Genomic DNA, 20757 nt, shown 5'->3' on the forward strand with positions numbered 1-20757 from the left:
TTGGTACCATTACCAGGTTTGCTAGCCAGTCCAGATGTTTTATATCTCTGATGAATCCGGCTTCCAGTAGTTTGGCTAGCTCCTCTCCCATTGCCTGTCTCTTGGGTTCGGAAAATTGCCGAAGAGCCTGTTTGACTGGCTTGAATCCTTTTAGGATATTTAGGCTGTGCTCGGCCAGCCGGCGTGGGATTCCTGGCATGTCTGAAGGGTGCCAGGCAAAAATGTCCCAATTTTCCCGTAGGAATTCTCGTAGTGCGGCGTCTACATCAGGGTTTAACTATGCCCCAATGGAGGCTGTCTTTGTAGGGTCCATTGGATGGACTTGGAATTTGACTATTTCGTCCGCTGGCTTAAAAGAGGTGGACTTGGATCTCTTATCGAGTATCACATCGTCCCTGTTCATCATGGAGCGCAGCGCAGTGAGTTCCTCGGCCGCTAGGGCTTCGGATAGTGCCTCGAGGGCTAGTGCAGCTGTCTTATTTTCGGCGGAGTGCTATGTTCGGATCACTGGCAAGAGTGATGATTCCGTTGGGCCCGGGCATTTTGAGCTTCATGTACCCGTAATGGGGTATAGCTTGAAAAATTGTGAATGCCTCTCGTCCTAATAAAGCGTGATATCCGCTGCTGAACGGGGCCACTTGGAACGTGACCTCCTCGGACCTGTAATTGTCCGGCGAGCCGAACACCACATCCAGTGTGATTTTTCCTGTGCAGCATGCTTCCCGACTAGGGATTATTCCTCTAAAGGTTGTGCTGCTTCGCTCAATGCGGCTCTAGTCTATTTCCATTTTTCGAAGGGTTTCCTCGTAAATGAGGTTTAATCCGCTGCCGCCGTCCATGAGTACCTTAGTAAGGCGAAAGCCGTCCACTATTGGACTGAGCACCAATGCGGCTGGTGCTCGGGCCGTTTGGAATTTAGGTTCGTCACTGGCATTAAAGGTAATAGCCGTGTCACTCCATGGGTTTATTGTTGCTACTTGGTAGACTTCGACAAGGCTGCAGAGTGTTCGTTTCCGCATATTATTTGATGCGAAAGTCTCGAACACTGTTAATACCGTACTGGTGTTGCTGGGCTGGTTCTCTGGAGCTAGAAGCTCTTCGCCACTTTTAGCCACCTGCCGTAGTATCCAACATGCTCGAAGGCTATGAGTTGGAGTGGCACCCTCTGTACTATGAATTTTGTAGGGTCCATTGAGCCATCCCTCCAGTATGGTTCCGTGCCCTTTAGGGTTTTTTTGCTTTTTGGTATTTAACCCAGGCGCCTGGCGATGATGCACCCTTTTATTTCGGACTAGGGTCGTATTCGGGGCCGGATTATCCCAAAATTTGGTTTCGGTTTTCCAGGCGCTCTCCATCGCACAGTACTTTCGTACTATGGACGCCAAGTCGGCAAAGTGTGTAATTTCACGACGACTTATGGCGTTTAGGATTCCCTTGTCCGTGCAATTATTGCAGAAAAGTGAAATTGCATCTTCCTCGCGGCAGTCCTTTATCCTGTCCATAACCAGGAAGAATCTAGCCCAGTAATGGTGTACTGTTTTAGCGGGCTCTTGCCGGATTTAGGATAGATCGCTTATGTTTGGGTGGGCGGGTGGAATTAAATTCGGAACCCCGTCCAATCTAAGACTCAAGGGCCGAAAAGTTTCCGAACATGGAAGCTTGGGTTTTTGGATATTGTCCAATGAATCCAGCCCGCTGCCTGACTTTAGGTTCAGGACTTGATCGACGTCCGTCCCTCTGCGGGAATCCGGCATGGAGGGGTCAGGAATCCGGACATAGCTAGTCCTTAATATAGAAGAAGGGTCGCTGTACTATTCCTCCACCACAGCAACATGGTGGGTAGCCTGGGGAGAGTTGATCTCTCTCAGATCGGTTTTAGGCCCAATCTGATCGTAGTCTGTAGCGACTCCCAGGGCGGCGATGCAATCCAAGAGCTCGTTTAAGGAGGAGAGTTCCATCGGATCTAGCTGCTCGGCAAGTTCCGAGTTAACGTGAAGATTGCTTTCGATGACCCGAGAAGTCATCGTCGGCTTGGCGGCCGAACAGGCGGTCATAAGAAAACTGCCTAGCCGGAGAGTCTGGCCGGTGGCCAAAGCTCCTTTAGCAATGGTGACGTCTTTAAAGACGGGATGAGGCATCCTTCCTGACGGCGACAGCACAGAGGAACTCTCAATGAAAGCACCAATGTCGGTGTCAAAACCGGCGGATCTCGGGTAGAGGGTCCCGAACTGTGTGTCTAGGCGGATGGTAACAGGAGACAAGGGACACGATGTTTTTACCCAGGTTCGGGCCCTCTCGGTGGAGGTAAAACCCTACTCCTGCTTGATTAATATTGATGATATGGGTAGTACAAGAGTAGATCTACCACGAGATCAAAGAGGCTAAACCCTAGAAGCTAGCCTATGGTATGATTGTTGTTCGTCCTACGGACTAAAACCCTCCGGTTTATATAGACACCGGAGAGGGCTAGGGTTACACAGAGTCGGTTACAATGGTAGGAGATCTACATATCTGTATCGCCAAGCTTGCCTTCCACGCCAAGGAAAGTCCCATCCGGACACGGGACGAAGTCTTCAATCTTGTATCTTCATAGTCCAGGAGTCCAGCCAAAGATGATAGTTCAGCTATCCGGACACCCCTAATCTGGGACTCCCTCAGCTGGCGTCTCGGATCGCCTTCACCTACTCCATCATGACCCCCGCCTGGCGTATAGCTTCTTTAGCAGCGCCTGCTTGGTGCTCCGGGACGTGGTGGGTGGAGAAAAGGGAAGGCCGATCAGCACTCGACGACGAAGGGCGAGCACTCATCAGTGGCACAGCAAAGGATACGGTAGCCCAAGTGATGTTGCCCCCTTCCGGATCCAGCGTCTCAGGTGCTGATACAACCTGAGTAGTCTTGCCAGCTGACGTCTTCCTGTTCCTCCTCTGCCTCGGTGGCTCCTCATCGTCATCAGCAGGGAGATCAATGATGATATTAGGTGGAGCTACAGAAAAGATTCAAAGTTAAAAATGAAGATCCTGTCGACCGAAAGCAAAACTACAGAGATCGTACCAGGGTTGGAAGTGACAGCATCCTCCATTTCTTGATCGTCATGTCTGATTGAAGTCTCAGAACTAGCAGCACTGCAGTTTCAGAAATCAGTCGGTCAGTGAACGAGTCGACCAAGAGTGTATCCGTGTTAAACAACAAAACACAAGTTAGGCCATTACCCGGAAATAGTGGGAATCACCATCCTCATCTTCGGCAAGGCCTTCGTCGGTTTCGATGACGCCGCTCGGGGTTGCTTCGGCGCTTTCTCAGTCGGCGCCGGAGAGGTCGTCCGAGGACGTTTGGTCGACTGCACAACAGGCACGACCCCCTTGCCGCGCTCGACTGCAGGGTCATTGGCGAGCTTGGATCGTCTTTCAGTATGGGGAGGCTGGACTTCCTCCTCCTCTTCCTCCTCCTCTTCCTCGTCAGAGCCAGCGTCTTCTTCACCCTCCTCGCCATCCGATTCCCACTCCTCCTGACTTTCGCCTCCGCTCCCTTCCTCCTCTTTGGTCTGTTCTTGCGCCCTGTTGGGCATCGAATACATCTCAGTGGTGATCTGGAAGACAACAAAACAAGACGGAAGTCATTCGACCGAATGGTAGCAAAGCAGAATGAAGGAAACAGGATAACAGTCGGAGATACGTGGTCAGACCTTGTATAGTTCGTATGACTGGTCGAGTGGCGGGATCCTCCTGCCTTCATGGGGGTTATCTTTGTTCCCTGTGAGAGAGGTCATCCACCTCTCCAGAGTGGCATCTTCGACCTCCTCCGGGTGAACCCGAGTGGTGTCTTCGGTACCAGAGTACATCCACATCGGATGGCCTCGATACTGAAGTGGCTGAATGCGCCGTCGAAGGAAAACCTCCAGAAGATCCATGCCAGGCACCCCGTCACGGATGAGCTGAACTACGCACTCTACCAACATCTTAACCCAAGCCTTCTCCTCTGGGACCACCTTCAGAGAGGATGGCTTGTTCACTCAGTGGAGAAAGGAGGGAGTCCAGTCGACTGCCCTGGCGTCGGCTGGTTCTGGCAGTAGAACCAGGTCGACTGCCACCCTCGAACTGACTCGGGAAGGCTCATGACTGGGAAGGCACTTTTACTCCTCATCTGAACCCCAAGACCCCCACACATCTGGATTATTTGGGTTTTCTCGTCATTCGGACTAGCCTTTTTCACCGTCTGAGAGCGACAGGTGAATATGTGTTTGAAAAGGCCCAGTGCGGCCGACAACCCAAGAAGTTCTCACACAAGGACACGAAAGCAGCGAGATAGACAATGGAGTTGGGCGTGAAGTGGTGGAGTTGTGCCCCAAAGAAGTTCAGAAACCCCGAAAGAAAGGACACGGCGGTAGAGAAAACCCGCGGTCAACGTGGGTGGCTAAGAGGACGCACTCACCCTCCTGAGGTTGCGGCTGCCACTCCTTCCCCGGAAGCCTCGCTGACCCATGGGGGATCAGTCCTTCATTGGCCAGGTCGTCGAGGTCCTTCTGGCTGATGGTCGAGCAGATCCAGTTTCCCTGGATCCAGCCTTGCGGTAGGTCGGCCCGCGATGAGGATCCAGCCCGACTGGTCGCCCTCCCCTTCGCCTTCGCCGTCGCCTTCTTCGCCCGCTCCAAAGCCGCCGTCTTCTCCTTCACCATCGTCGCCGACGAAGCAGGCACAGGGCAGCAGCGCTGAGAAGGTAGCGAGCGCAGCAAATAAATCTGAGGAAGAGGGAGGGGAAAATGAGGGTGCACTGTTCAAAAACCCCCGTCCGGCGCCTTATATGAAGTCACTTCCGAGTGGCTGACTGGTAGGCCCGGACGATCCTGTCAAATCCCGCAACAGTCGTGCGTGCGATACGTGGCGAAAAAGGTGGCGCGAAGATCAAGGCGTCCCTGCCTTATCCCATCCGAGTACCGCGGCCTCCTCCGCCTCGCGCGCTTCCCGAAATTCGGATCCTGCTAAATCCGCGAACAGCAGAGCAACTTGTTAGACCGGAGATTTCTTTCGATCCGTCGTTCGGAAGTCTCCAAGCACAGAAAAGTCACTCGACAGATACAAAGAATGGATCAAGGCGACTGAAAAAGAAGTTGATACTATCACTAAAAGTCATTGGTCCAGAGTAAGACACACTCGCAGCACGAAAAACAGGTCAGAAGAATTCTCAACTCCTTCCTCACTCAAACCTCGATCCATTCGGGGGCTAATGATGAAGCCATGTACCTAGGGTAGGGTCATGGACCTGTCCAAGGTACCCTCCCTAAGGACATCTCTAGAAGAAACTGCCTTTCAGTCGATCTGGAAGGATTCCACTCGACGGACTCGAAGACACTCGACCATGAAGACTCACTCGACCACCAGGAGATCAAGGGTCACTCTGTACCCAAATGGTCTGTTATTAAGTAGTCTTTATGGCCATGATAGCACTTTATGTAGGGCGTTACCAGTAACGCCAGGCCTTCATGTACATTGAACCCTTCGTTACGTGGGCTGGCTGGGATTCTGGCGCACTCTATATAAGCCACCCCCTCCGCAGGCAGAAGGGTTCGCACCCCTGTAACTCATACGCATATAATCCAGTCAACCGCCTCCGGGCTTCGAGACGTAGGGCTGTTACTTCCTCCGAGAAGGGCCTGAACTCGTAAATCTCTTGCGTATACAACTACTCCATAGCTAGGATCTTGCCTCTCCATACCTACCCCCTATTCTACTGTCAGGCTTAGTACCACGACACTTCCCGAAAATGTAAAAAGCATAACTTATGCTTCTGTGAGAAGCATGGCTCTACTTCCACAAAAAGGAAAAAGGAAAGTTTATGCTTCCCGAAAAAGGAAAATGCATAGCTGTGCTTTCCCGGGAAAAAAATAGCGGAGCTAAGCTGAAAAGCACGTCATGTGCTTCCACGAGAAGCCAATTGTGCTTCTTCATAATTGGAAAGCACAACAAGTGCTTCCACAAGAAACATAATTGTGCATCCAAAAAAAGGAAAAAGCATAATTGTGCTTCCGGTGTCCCTTTTTGGGGGTTTCCATTGTTTTCTGGTTTTCGGCCTTCGTTTTTCCTGGTTTTTTTTCACTTCCCAGTGTTTTCCTTTTCTTTCATTGAAACCTGTTAACATGGAATCTACTTTCAGAGATCTGAACGCAAGAAATTCAATGGTGAAAATGGTCTGTGATTTGGATGCATGGTTCAAGAGATGATCGCGCAAAAGTTGTCGCAACACCACATGATTGACTTCAACGAACTCCGGGGTGAATACCGTATCCCATGTTGATTATAGCTGGCAATGACGATGTTTCTATCTCGTTATGTTGCTCGGATACGCTCGGTCTGATTCTTCGTGAAAATTCAGATTCTGACCTTAGTGGTTGGATCCGATGATGGTGGCGCATGAGAATAGCTACCTTCCCAAAGGCTTTGCTATTGGAAGACCTCATTGTCCTTGTGATGCCATTGGATGATTGGTGCAGATATGGTCATAGTTGTAGGTTGGCGGTCATGGATTTCTCTGCTTCGGGTTCTATTTTATTTTTCCTCGCTTAGGCATATCCTTGGTCTTATATGACCTTGCTATTTGCCAGCTTGTTTTTTTTGTGTGCGTCCATTAGTGTTAACTTATATCGCCAACAACTCACTTGTGTTCTACACGTGCATATAACATCTACGCATAAAACCCGTCTCGGATGCCACTGTTGTGGAACGTAGTAATTTCAAAAAAATTCCTACGCACACGCAAGATCATGGTGATGCATAGCAACGAGAGGGGAGAGTGTTGTCCATGTACCCTCATAGACCGAAAGCGGAAGCATTAGCACAACGCGGTTGATGTAGTCGTACGTCTTCACGATCCGACCAATCAAGTACCGAACGTACGGCACCTCCGAGTTCAGCACGCGTTCAGCTCGATGACGTCCCACGAACTCCGATCCAGCAGAGCTTTGCGGGAGTGTTTCGTCCGCACGACGGTGTGATGACGGTATTGATGATGCTACCGACGCAGGGCTTCGCCTAAGCACCGCTACGATATTACTGAGGTGTAATATGATGGAGGGGGCACCGCACACGGCTAAGAGATAAATGATCAATTGTTGTGTCTAGAGGTGCCCCCTGCCCCCGTATATAAAGGAGCAAGGGGGGAAGGCGGCCGGCCTGGAGGAGGGCACACCAAGGGGGGCGTCCTACTCCCACCGGGAGTAGGACTCCTCCTTTCCTTGTAGTAGTAGGAGAAGGGGGAAAGGGAGAGAGAGAGAGAGGAAGGAAAGGGGCGCGCCACCCCCCCCCCCTCCTTGTCCAATTTGGACTAGAGGGGGAGGGGGCGCGCGGCCTACCATGACCGCCCCTCCTCTTCTCCACTAGGGCCCATGAGGCTCAATAAACCCCCCCCCCCCCGGGGGGGGGTTCCGGTAACCCCCTGGTACTCCGGTATATGTCTGAAACCTTCCGAAACCATTCCGGTGTCCAAACATAGTCATCCAATATATCGATCTTTACGTCTCGACCATTTCGAGACTCCTCGTCATGTCCGTGATCATATTCAGGACTCCAAACTACCTTCGGTACATCAAAACACAAAAACTCATAATACCGATCGTCACCAAACTTTAAGCATGCGGACCCTACGGGTTCGAGAACTATGTAGACATAACCGAGACTCGTTTCCGGTCAATAACCAAGCAGAACCTAGATGCTCATATTGGTTCCCACATATTCTAGGAAGAACTTTATCGGTCAAACCGCATAACTACATACGAACATAGTCATCCAATATATCGATCTTTTGGAAGCACAATTGCGCTTCTTGATAATTGAAAAGCACAACAAGTGCTTCCACAAGAAACATAACTGTGCATCCAAAAAAAGGAAAAAGCATAATTGTGCTTCTGGATTCCCTTTTTTGGGGTTTCCATTGTTTTCTGGTTTTCGGCCTTCGTTTTTCCTGTTTTTTTTTAATTCCCGGTGTTTTCCTTTTCTTTCATTGAAACCTATTAACATGGGATCTACTTTCAGAGATCTGAACGCAAGAAATTCAATGGTGAAAATGGTCTGTGATTTGGATGCCTGGTTCAAGAGATGATCGTGCAAAAGTTGTCGCAACCCCACATGATTGACTTCAACGAACTCCGGAGTGAATACTGTAACCGATGTTGATTATAGCTGGCAATGACGATGTTTCTATATCGTTATGTTGTTAAAGGCATTGCTCGGATACGCTCGGTCTGATTCTTCGGGGTGAAAATTCAGATTCTGACCTTAGTGGTTGGATCCGATGATGGTGGCGCATGAGAATAGCTACCTTCCCGAAGGCTTTGCTATTGGAAGACCTCATTGTCCTTGTGATGCCATTGGATGATTGGTGCAGATATGGTCATAGTTGTAGGTTGGCGATCATGGATTTCTCTGCTTCGGGTTCTATTTTATTTTTCCTCGCTTAGGCATATCCTTGGTCTTATATGACCTTGCTATTTGCCAGCTTGTTTTTTTTGTGTGTGCGTCCATTAGTGTTGGCTGTTGCATTTTATCCATGCACATGCCAGATGTGTATTCATCGTGTTTGTATGCTCTTAATGTTTCATTTTGAGTCAACAAAATTCACGCTTTATTGAAAAAGATAAACATCACTCGAATATATAAATAGAAGGTGTGGGAATTCAGTGAAGTTGTGCAACCGGTAGCAACAAGTTACAATCTCATAGCTTTTGTTGGTAGCAATAAGAACACAACAGTAGGTCATCAGAACAAAGACGAGTCTTGGTATGCAGCCCGAGAAGGTCGTTTCAAAATACTTTGCCGTTGTGAACATGCATGTCCACATAACACCCTAGAATAAATATGACAAAGTTTTAAACCACAACCAAGTTGACATATATTTATACGAAACCATGTAATAAGTATGTATGCCATCTTCATGAAGCATCAAATGCAACTAGATCGTAAGACTTAAATCATCATTCTGTGTAGAGCTGGAAGCTGGCACCATCGATCGATGCAGCATGACAAGTTTACAAGAATGTCTGTCATGGTTGTGGCGGAACTAACTGTTTATATGACAGAAGAGATGTATCAACTTTCAAGCAAACTCAAAAGAAACTAACTTAGTGAATGCCGCTCTCTGTCCACGCACGCACGCACACACGCACGGACGGTAAAAAAGAAAAGAAATGAAAAATGCCTTGTAGCTAGGGCATGAGATATCTGGTGAGCGCGCATGGGATGAGGTTTGGGTAGTCGGGTGAACTCCTGTTTGTAGAGAATGGCATAGGCTCATGTGGCAGGGAGTTTGTGTTGGTGTCAATGGCGACCATCCAGGCGGTTTCGTCCTGGGGGCGGCGGTTCTTGAGCATGGACATGAGGTAAACAGCGTTGTCATGGTCGTCACACGCGGACAGAACGGGGGTGCACGTTTGCAGGTCCTTCCATGAAACAATATTTCCGAGTTGATCGGAATGGAGTATGGTTCCTCTCTGCCAGTGTCCCCAAGTGAGCGCCCTAAACCAAGTAACGAGCCGCCAGCCGACGACCTCGTATTCGACTTTCTCTGGGACCATGGGTGATTGGGAATCGAAGAGCAGAAGCAAGGTGGAGGGATCGTGCACGACCGTTGTTGCTTTGGGCTTGGGCCTCAGCAGCTGCTCAATCTCGACACACCTGATGTGACCGTGGCCGAAGGTGACGTCGCGCAGCGACCGCGCCGAGGAATAATCCTTGCTGTAGAGGTCTTGGTTGCCGGGCAGCGGTGTCGGCATGGGGACAAAGCGAGCCGTGGCTTTGGGGTCGTCTTTGACGTCGCAGTCGCAGATGAGGATCCCCTCCCAGAGATCGACCCAGCCCACTAGTCCGTCTCCGAGAGCGATCACCTTGTCGGGGTAGACACGGTGGGGCTTCCTGGTCCACCCGTAGTCTACCGCTAGCCGCCGGCGGTTACAAGTCCAAGACCAAGTGGAGGGCACGTAGCTGAAGAGATGAAGGTCGTACTGTGCATCCACCTGGTAGTTGTAGCTGAGAGCGGCCAGGACGAAGCCATTGTTGCTGCTGCTGTCAGTGCATGTGGAAGTGGAGATGCCATAGGGTTGCATGAGCGGTTGATGGTCGTCGTGGATGTCCGGGACAAGGACGAGCGACGGTGGCCCTCTGCCTCTGGCGGTGGCGGAGTAGACCAACCACAGCAAGTGCTTGCAGGTGGTTAAGCTGACTTGGATGAGGGCGAGGTCCTCCGCCGAGGAGACAATCTTGGGGATGGAGTCAAACACCAACTCCAAGGGGGGGTCACTATGACTATGAGCAGGAGCAGCAGATGCAGAATCGGGACAGACGGAGATGCACCAGTAGGAGCGGCGCGGGGGGTCGGCGAGGAGAAAGGTTACCTCGATGGTGGTGCGGCCGTCGGGCATTAGGGTTTGGGCGGTGGTGCGGTTACGGACACCGCTGGAGCCGGGGGGCACCATGTAGGCGAGCGACTCGAGCAGCGCCCAGCTGCTACTGCTACTGCTAGGGCTAGGATGGCGGTGGGTGTTTGTGTTGCCGTACGAGAGGAGGTCAAGGGCGTCCGGCGGAAGGCACAGGGAGGCCTCGAACCGGGGATCGTCCTCCGGCCTCACCATCTTCTTCTTCTTCCTCTTGCCTTCCTTCCTATTGGTATTGTTGGTTGGTTGATAAATAGGCGGCCGGAGGGAGGGCTCCAAGACTTTGGATGCTGGATCCGTGGTTTGGGCTAGTATTTATGGCCTATCAGATCAGGTTGATTCCGGTTCAGATCACAAGATGAAATAGCTAGGGATCCGAACTCGGAATCCGATGGACTACTTCATCGCTCGCTGTTTTCTTACGTTATTATTGGATTGGAGGAAACTCATAACTGCATGCATGCCCACACATCACGTCATTTGTGACAAACTAACAAGTCCATTTTTTTTGACGCCACTGCAGGTTGGGGCCACAAAACCAGCGCCGCCAGCCTCCCTCGGCCATCCTCCTGCCGCCGGCGAGGTCCGCGGTGGCGGCGGGCCCGGTGCCAAGGCGCTAGGGCGGGCAGTTCTGTAGCGGGATCCCCTTGAGACGGCAGGGGCGTCTCCTGTGGTGTGCCCGTGGGCGGCAGGCAGGGCGGCGCCCCTAGCCTGTGCGGCGGCGGCCAGCGGTCCAGGACGGCGATGGGCTTCCCTTCGTGCATGGATGGTGGCAGCACTCCATGGATGAACCGGTGGATGGCTCTGCCTGAAGATGGGTCGCGGCGGCCGCGGATCTGGCGTCCCGTCCAGATCCGCCGCAACGTGGTCTTGGCCGGCCGGCGGTGCGTGGAGGTACCGGTGAGGGTATGTAGGATCTCTGCCAGAGTACCAGCGGCGGTATACGTCTTCATGGCGAGACTCTGCGCGGTTCTAGCCAGCCACGAGATCAGGACGACACGGCTTCCGGTGAAAACCGCACCTAACTGCGGTCTTGGCGGACGATGGCAGCGTCTCTGACGTCGTTTCCTTCTCGAGGAATCGTCGTTGCAGGTCACGTCAACTTGATCGGGAGGTTTCGGGGGAAATCCTAGATCTGGGTTTACCGGATCGGACGATGACGACGTTTCGATGTCATTCTCCCTTCTGGGGGCATCATTTTGGACCAAGTGCGGGCTGGATGGGATAAGAGGAGGAGCGGCGTGGCATCTGACACGTCGACAACGGCGCGTCTCAGCGGCATGGAGCAGCGGGGTCTCGCCGGTGGTCCTGTGGTGATGGACGAGCGCAGGATGGTGGCGTTGTCTAGCGTCGTGGTGGCGTCGACGACAGCTAGACCGGGTAAGGTTGATGCAGCAGTACATCACTAAAGATGGATTTGTGGCAGGTGGCTGCGGCGGCCTCATACCCGTCAGGCGTCCTAGTTGAGGAGTGCGCCGGGCTGGTGGGTGCCCCATACCCGACAGGCGTCCTGGTTGGGACCTAAGGTCTTAGATTTTGGTTTGGTTGCGAGGTCTGTTTGGTATTAGGCCCAGACTATCAGCATCCCTTCATCAACTAGATATGAGTAGCGACAGATGTTGCCTAGACAGTGGCTTTAGTCTTACTGTTGTATGACTTTGTAAGGTCTTGTGTGAATAATTAATAAAGTGGATGCATGCATCGTCCAGATGCAGAGGCCGGGGGTCCTCCTCCTTTTCGAAAAATATGATTTTAGGAAGTGAAACCAATCTTTAAAACGTAATTCTAGATATACTATTAGCTCCATCTCCATCTCCACTACTATTAAACAATCTTCACTTCTATTAAACAATCAACAGTTTTGCTAGAACTCATCTAGATGAGATTTAATTTGGTCTCATTCACATTTTATAGTCATTGGATGTGATGCTATAAGATGCGTGTGTGCTGACATGGGTTGTATATGTTCTTGTTTTTGAAGTGAATGGGACCAAATTATGAAACACAAACAGTTTTCAACTTCGTAATTTGTTTAAAAAGAAATTGAAACATTTCTAAAAAGAACATTGTCTGAATTTCTGAATAACTTTGGAAAATAGGAACATTTTCTGAAATTCCCGAACATATTCTAATTTGTGGAAAAAATTGGTAACATCAAATTTTTTTTCAATTTGTGAACAAATTTGGAAAACAGGAACAATTTTTTAAAATCCCCAAACATTTTTTAATTTGCCAAAAATATTTAGAAACATGAAAGTTTTCAGAATTTGTGAACAAATTTTGAAAATGGGAATATTTTATGAATTTTTTTAAATGTCAAACAAAATTTGAAATTTCTAGCTTTTTCCATAAGCATGAACGTTTTCCAAATTTTTGAACAAAATTTCAAAACGGGAACAATTTTAAAATCATGAACATATTTTGAATTTTTTGAACAAATTTCGAAATGGAAAACAATTTTGAAGATCCCAAACAAATTAGAAATGTGAACAATTTTTTAATACGTGAAAAAAATTTGAAAGTGAGAACATTTTTCGAAATTTATGAACAATTTTTGAAAACAGGAACACTTTTTGAAATCTTGGTTATTATTTAAAATTTCCAAAAATGAACAAAACATCCTGAACAAATTTGGAAAAAGAAATTCCCTAACAATTTTGTAAAAATGCGAACATTTCTTAGTATGAACAAATTTTTTAGAACACAAACATTTTTAAAAAAAATTGAACTTTTTTTAAAGCACAAAGTTTTTTAGGTCTCTAAAGTTTTTAGGTTTCCAAACAATTTTTTGAAAATAAGAACACTAAAACAGAAACTAAAAATTGAAATGTAAAAACGAAACGGAAAAAGAAAAAAAAGAAATAGAGAAGGAAAAGAAAAGAAAATAGAAAGAAAAAATAAACAGAAAAACCAAAAAAAAAAGAAAAACCAAAAAAGAAACTAGAAAACCGGTTTAGGGAACCTGCTAGAAGGTTCCTAAAACCAGGAAAACTCGTCTGGGAAATTCTAGAAGTTTCCCAAAACCGGAAACGATTTTCCCGAGAACCTACTTCGCTCTATAAATGCGCTGGCCCGGTCGATCGCTCGCTCGCACCTCCCTGTGGGAAGCGTCGTCAGTTCGACGCAGTAAGCGGTGTATAAGATTTTCCTATTCAAATCACAGCTACACCCCTTTTTTTTGTTTATTTCTCCTATACACTCACAGGTGGGACCCGATGGTCCTTGAGACATATACACTGCAAATCAGTCTGTCCCTGCACTGCATGTGGCCACACGCCACCCTGGCACTACATAGCAGTCTGTCCTTGCACCGCATGTGGGTCACACGCCATGTTGGCATGTCTAGTCTGCAATACATACGTATTTGGACATGATTTAAACTGTATTTGAATCATACTGACAAGTTTTAGAACTAGTTTGGTGTATCTTTCAAGTTTAGGCACCAAAGCGAACATCGATGGCAAGTTTAAACACCACTGGTGTTATTACCACTTTTTTAATCAAATATTTGTAACTTAGGCAGATCAAGTGTAGCAAACATTTTATTAATCAAATATCCGTAACATGGCCACTTGAAGGAGCAATTGGATCTTTGGAAGTAAATACTTCTATTAGTACCTAAGATGAGCTGCTTTGTCAAATTCACATCGAGAAGCATTTGAACCTTGGCTCATATGACATATTCTTGACAACATGCACAAAAGGAACTTATGGACCACAAATATTTTATAACTGAATATATGCAAACTACATGATCGTAACCTCCTATTACAAACTCAATCAGTTGAAATTCCATGGAAAGAACATTTGAAGTAGAAATAGATGGAAAGAAGATAATAACCTTCACACTAGCAAAATTATTCCTACCAACAAAATTCACATTCATAGATTCATTATTATTGTCAATCAAAGTAGACAAAGGCATATCATTGGGATCAATAGGAGCACTCTTAGTGGCAAAAAATTTCATAAGCTCATCCATCTTTCCACTCAAAACATTAATTTCTTCTATAGCATGCAATTTTTTACTAGTAGATCGTTCGGTGTGCCATTGAGAATAATTAGCCATGATATTATCAAGGAGTTTTGTAGCTTCTCCTAAGGTGATTTCCATAAATGTGCCTCCGGCGGCCGAATATAATAGATTTCTAGAAGCAAAATTCAATCCGGCATAAAAAATTTGTATGATAATTCATAAATTCAAACCATGAGTAGGGCAATTGCGAATCATTAATTTCACTCTTTCCCAAGATTGGGCAACATGCTCATGATCAAGTTGTTTAAAATTCATAATATCGTTCCTAAGAGTGATGATCTTAGCGGGAGGAAAATAGTTAGAGATAAAAGCATCTTTGCACTTGTTCCAAGAATTAATACTATTTTTAGGCAAATACGAAAACCAAACTTTAACACGATCTCTAAGTGAAAACGGAAATAACTTCAATTTAGCAATATCATTATCCATATCTTTTTCCTTTTGCATCTCACACAAATCAACAAAGTTGTTTAGATGGGTAGCGGCATCTTCACTAGGAAGGCCGGAGAATTGATCTTTCATAACAAGATTCGGCAAAGCAGCATTGATTTCACAAGACTCAACATCATTAAGAGGAGCAATCGGAGTACTAAGGAAATCATTATTATTGGTATTGGGGAAATCACACAATTTTGTATTATCTTGCGCCGTAGCGACAAGTAATCCAACACACAAGCAAACAGAAAAAGGCAAGCGAAAGAGAGAGGAAGAAGAGGGCAAGCGGAAAAGAGAGGAGATTAGGAAAGAGAGGGCGAATAAAACAGCAATGGTGAAGTGGGGGAGAGGAAAATGAGAGGCAAATGGCAAATAATGTAAATTCTAGGGAGATGAGTTTGTGATGGGTACTTGGTATGTCTTGACTTGAGCGAAGACCTCCCCGGCAACGGTGCCAGAAATCCTTCTTGCTACGTCTTGAGCTTGCGTTGGTTTTCCTTGAAGAGGAAAGGGTGGCGCAGCACAGTAGCGTAAGTATTTCCCTCAGTTTTTGAGAACCAAGGTATCAATCCAGTAGGAGGCTCCTCACAAGTCCCACACACCTACACAAACAAACAAAGAACTCCAACCAACGCGACAAAGGGGTTGTCAATCCCTTCACGGCAACTTGCGAAAGTGATATCTGATAGAGGTAACATGATATATTTTTGGTATTTTATGATATAGATTGGAAAAGTAAAGATGCAAATAAAAGTAGATTGAAAGCTTATATGATAAAAGATAGACCCGGGGGCCATAGGTTTCACTAGAGGTTTCTCTCAAGATAGCATAAGTATTATGGTGGGTGAACAAATTACTGTCGAGCAATTGATAGAAAAGCGAATAATTATGAGATTATCTAGGTATGATCATGTATATAGGCATCACGTCCGTGACAAGTAGACCGACTCCTGCCTGCATCAACTACTATTACTCCACACATTGACCGCTATCCAGCATGCATCTAGAGTATTAAGTTCATAAGAACAGAGTAACACTTTAAGAAAGATGACATGATGTAGAGGGATAAACTCATGCAATATGATATAAACCCCATCTTTTTATCCTCGATGGCAAAAATACAATACATGCCTTGCTGCCCCTGCTGTCACTAGGAAAGGACACCGCAACATTGAACCCACAGCTAAGCACTTCTCCCATGGCAAGAAAGATCAATATAGTAGGTCAAACAAAAGCGATAATTCGAAGAGACTTGCAAAGATAACTCAATCATACATAAAAGAATTCAGAGGAGATTCACATATTTCTCATAGATAAACTTGATCATAAACCCGCAATTCATTGGATCTCGACAAACACACCGCAAAAAGAGTTACATCGAATAGATCTCCAAGAAGAGGAAGGAGAACATGGTATTGAGACCCAAAAAGAGAGAAGAAGCCATCTAGCTAATAACTATGGACCCGAAGGTCTGTGGTAAACTACTCACAACTCATCAGAGAGGCTATGGTATTGATGTAGAAGCCCTCCATGGTCGATCCCCCTCAGGCGGAGCACCGGCGAAGGCTCCAAGATGGGATCTCGTGGATACAGAAAGTTACGGTGGCGGAAATATTTCTTCGGTGGCTCCCCTGATGGTTTCGGGGTACATGGGTATATATAGGAGGAAGAAGTACGTTGGTGGGTGCCCGAGGGGCCCACGAGACATGGGGCGTGCCCTATAGGGGGGGGTGCCCTCCACCCTCGTGGCCGCCTCGGGAGCTTCTTGACTTGCACTCCAAGTCCTCTGGATCACGTTTGTTCCAAAAATCACGCTCCCGAAGGTTTCATTCCGTTTGGACTCCGTTTGATATTCCTTTCTTTGATATACTGAAATAGGCAAAAAAATAGCAATACAGGCTGGGCCTCCGCTTAGTAGGTTAGTCCCAAAAATGATATAAATGAAGGAAATATGCCCTAGAGGCAATAATAAAGTTATTATTTATTTCCTTATATCATGATAACTGTTTATTATTCATGCTAGAATTGTATTAACCGGAAACATAATACATGTGTGAATACATAGACAAACATAGTGTCACTAGTATGCCTCTACTTGACTAGCTCGTTTATCAAAGATGGTTATGTTTCCTAACCATGGACAAAAGAGTTGTCATTTGATTAACGGGATCACATCATTAGGAGAATGATGTGATTGACTTGACCCATTCCGTTAGCTTAGCACTTGATCGTTTAGTATGTTGCTGTTGCTTTCTTCATGACTTATACATGTTCCTATAACTATGAGATTATGCAACACCCGTTTACCGGAGGAACACTTTGGGTGCTACCAAACGTCACAACGTAACTAGGTGATTATAAAGGAGTACTACAGGTGTCTCGAAAGGTACATGTTGGGTTGGCGTATTTCGAGATTAGGTTTTGTCACTCCGATTGTCGGAGAGGTATCTCTGGGCCCTCTCGGTAATGCACATCACTATAAGCCTTACAAGCAATGTAGCTAATAAGTTAGTTACGGAATGATGCATTACGTAAACGAGTAAAGAGACTTGCCGGTAACGAGATTGAACTAGGTATTGAGATACCGACGATCGAATCTCGGGCAAGTAACATATCGATGACAAAGGGAACAACGTATGTTGTTATGCGGTTTGACCGATAAAGATCTTCGTAGAATATGTGGGAGCCAATATGAGCATCTAGGTTCCGCTATTGGTTATTGACCGAGAATAGTTCTAGGTCATGTCTATATTATTCTCGAACCCGTAGGGTCCGCACGCTTAAGGTTTCGATGACAGTTATATTATGAGTTTATGAGTTTTGATGTGCCAAAGGAGTTCGGAGTCCCGAATGAGATCGGGGAAATGACGAGGAGTCTTGAAATGGTCGAGACGTAAAGATCGATATATTGGACGACTATATTCAGAGTTCGGAAAGGTTCCGAGTGATTCAGGTATTTTTCGGAGTACCGGAGAGTTACGAGAATTCGCCGGGGAGTATATGGGCCTTATTGGGCCATACGGGAATAGAGGAGAGAGGCCAAAAGGAAGGAGGCCTGCGCCCCCTCGCTGGTCCAAATTGGACAAGGAGGGCAGCCCACTTTTCCTTCTCCCTCTCCTCCTCTTTTCTTCTCCAACAAGGAAAGGAGGAGTCCTACTTCCGGTGGGAGTAGGACTCCCCCCTTGGCGCGCCTCCTCCATAGGCCGGCCGCCTCCCCCCTTGCTCCTATATATATGGGGGCAGGGGGGCACCCCAAAGACACAACAACAATTGATCCTTGAGATCTATTAGCCGTGTGCGGTGCCCCCCTCCACCATAGTCCTCCTCGATAATATTGTAGCGGTGCTTAGGCGAAGCCCTGCGACGGTAGAACATCAAGATCGTCACCACGCCGTCATGCTGACAGAACTTTCCCTCGACACTCAGCTGGATCGGAGTTCGAGGGACGTCATCGAGCTGAACGTGTGCTGAACTCGGAGGTGCCGTACGTTCGGTGCTTGGATCGGTCGGATCGTGAAGACGTACGACTACATCAACCGCGTTGTCATAACGCTTCCACTTACGGTCTACGAGGGTATGTGGACAACACTCTCCCCTCTCGTTGCTATACATCACCATGATCTTGCGTGTGCGTAGGAAAATTTTGAAATTACTACGTTCCCCAACAATAAAAGTGTAAAGTAAAGCCCATAAACATCCAAAACAGGTAATATAATAGCATGGAACAATCAAAAATTATAGATACATTGGAGACGTATCAGGCCAAAAATCAATTTTTGCATGCCAGAGTACCTGGATCTAACCCCCTGCAACAGAGAGTTGACGAAGTACACTGGGCGCTGAACCACTTTCTTCCTCGCCATATCCTTGGGGTCGCCACTACTATCGTGCTCATCCTTATCCTGATCCAGAACCGACTCTGCCGGGCGGTGCTCATCCTTATCTCTGAAAGGAACAACAGTTGAGGTTGTTGTTTCCTTACTTCCCACTGTGCTACCAGGGCTGCACTAACCACTTGATTAGTTGCCGCTAGATATAGCAGCAACGACTCGCGTGGCTTGGGCGCAACCAAGGTAGGCACAGAGGACAAGTAGGTCTTCAACTCTTGCATCGCTAAATCTGCTTCTGGGGTCAACTTTATGGGTCCTTCCTTCTTTGAGATTTTAAAGAATGGCAGGGCATGCTCGGCAGACTTGGAGATAAACCTTGTCAGTGCGGCAACGCACCCAGTTAAACGACTGGCATGCTTTACTGTCTTTGGTGCCTGGATCTGCTCGATGGCTTTGATCTTGTCGGTGTTGGCTTCTATACCACGGTGGGATACGAAGAAACCAAGCAGCTTGCTGGAGGGAACTCCAAACACGCACTTCTCCGGGTTTTGCTTCAAGTTGATCTTGTGCGAATTGGCAAACATCTCTTCTAAATCTTGGAAGGATCGATTTGTCCTTAGTTTTGACCACAATGTCATCCATATATGTGTGTCATCCATATATGCTTTGATATTCTAGTGCAGATGTGGCTCAAAACCAATCTGGATAGCTCTTGTGAAGGTAGAGCCAGCACTCTTTAACCCGAAAGGCATATGCACGAAGCAGTAAGTACCACATGGGGTGATGAATGAGGTCTTATCTTCATCTTCTTTGGACATGAAGATCTGATAATATCCAGAATATGCATCCAAAAAAGAGAGCATATCACAACCTGAGATGGAGTCCACTATCTGGTCGATGCACGACAAGGGAAATGGATTCTTGGGGCAGGCCTTGTTCAGATCAGTGAAATCTATGCACAACCTCCACTTTCCATTGGCTTTGCTCACAACCACCGGATTTGCCAACCATGTTGGGTGTAGTACTCCTCTGACCAGACCAGCTGCTTCAAGTTTCTTGATCTCCTCGGCAATGAACTATTACCGTTCCAAGGCTTTCTTCTGGACCTTTTGCTTGACGTGTCGGGCATGTGGGCAGACAACAAGGTGGTGCTTGATTACCTCCCTGGGAACACCAGGGATGTCAGATGGTTGCTAGGAAAGCACATCAACATTCGCCCGCAGGAAGGCAACGAGCGCGCTTTCCTATTTGTCATCGAGGGTGGCACTGATGGTGAAGGTACCATCAGCACCATCCAAGCACATACCTTGATAAAGTTTTGAAGAAGTTCAAAATGGAACATTCAAAGAAAGGGTTCTTGCCTGTGTTACAAGGTGTGAAGTTGAGTCAGACTCAATGCCCGACCACTACAGAAGATAAAGAGAAAATGAAAGTCATTCCCTATGCTTCAGCCATAGGTTCTATCATGTATGCAATCACTAGTGCAGAACCGGGCAATAGCACCGGTTCGTAAGGCCCTTTAGTGCCGGTTCCATAACCGGCACTAAAGTGTGGTCACTAAAGGCACCCCCCTTTAGTACCGGTTCTGCACGAACCGGTGCTAAAGGGAAACCACGTGGCACGAGCCAGCTCCGGGGGTCTGGAGCCCTTTAGTACCGGTTGGTAACACCAACCGGTACTATAAGGTTTGGGGGTTTTTCGTTTTATGATTTCTTTTTCATTTAATTTTGTGTTTCCATTTTAATTCTTTTTCGTTTGCTGGTATTTTACGATACTACACATTGTAAATGTTATGCATATATATATATATATATATATATATATATATATATATATATATATATATACAAATAGAATTTCTAGTAGAACCAATCATCGAGTTCAACATGATTGTCATGATATTATAAGCGTTCATATATAACACCACAAAAGCAAATCACTTAAGTTCAGAATGAAGAACACAGACATGAAAGGCCAAGTACTAATTAAGAGCAGCATGAAGAACTAGCTAAATCACTCCTGCTAGCTACTCTCTCTGGTAA

The sequence above is a fragment of the Triticum aestivum genome, chromosome 6B (genome assembly GCF_018294505.1).
Source record: "Triticum aestivum cultivar Chinese Spring chromosome 6B, IWGSC CS RefSeq v2.1, whole genome shotgun sequence".
Taxonomy (NCBI): Eukaryota; Viridiplantae; Streptophyta; class Magnoliopsida; order Poales; family Poaceae; genus Triticum; species Triticum aestivum.